At 25.5% G+C, this 901-nt stretch overlaps 1 pseudogene; it reads right to left on the bottom strand.

Moving 5' to 3' along the window:
* The window catches only part of LOC107006418, a 2,912-nt pseudogene extending 2,263 nt beyond the window's left edge, over nt 1-649 (bottom strand).
* Nucleotides 650-901: the final 252 nt, after the last annotated feature.

Raw genomic sequence — 901 nt, 5'->3', positions numbered from 1 at the left:
TTTTGGATTGATCACAAAGAAATTCTTTTTTAATATCAAGACTATATGCTCTTACTGCAGATTTCATTTGCATCTTATTCATAAATAACATACCTATTTGCATATACAAATTAAATTAATCAACATGAAATAAATAAATAAATAAACAACTATTAAATATTTAGTTTTCAACAATCGAACCTGACTGGATATGTTTAGGATTGTTTGAATTCCAAAGTGCCGTTCGAATGGAACCGTCATCTCTCGTGTAGATAAAATCTTCTGCATTTTCTTCAGTGTGATTTAAGTATAGAATCGCTGTAGAATGATAATTAATACTTTGATCTTCAACGGATGCATTAGGTGCATTATCCACATTATCATCATCGTCGTCATACATATCATCACTGTCTGTTAATTCATGCTCGGAAGGTTCATCATTGTGAAACTCACCAACTCGTTCATCACCCATAACATTATTATTTACAATTTGTGTAGAATAATTCACTGCATTTTGAATTTGATCATACCTATAAAAATAATAATATAAATATATTACATATAAGAAAAATAGTTTTTAAGAAATAAGAAAACATTACTTTATTTACCTATTAGTTGAATCTTAAGAGAAAAAATTCAAATGACTGAAATTTTGGCTAGACACTCCCATAATATTCAAATGACTTTATTTACCTAAGATTGTTGGAAAATTGAAAAAGTAGAATGCAATATGAATGATAATTCAACAATTTATAACATTGTAAAAATATTGATACTATTTACACGTGAACTCTGTATTCAACAATTTATAATAAAACAAAATCTTTACTATTTACATGTGAATCAATCAATCAATCAATCTACACTATTTACATGTGATTATCTTTAATTTTATATATATATATATATATATATATATATA

The sequence above is a fragment of the Solanum pennellii genome, chromosome 12 (assembly GCF_001406875.1).
Source record: "Solanum pennellii chromosome 12, SPENNV200".
NCBI lineage: Eukaryota > Viridiplantae > Streptophyta > Magnoliopsida > Solanales > Solanaceae > Solanum > Solanum pennellii.
Note: the sequence above shows the minus strand (reverse complement) of the source record. Positions and strands in the feature narration are given on the sequence as shown.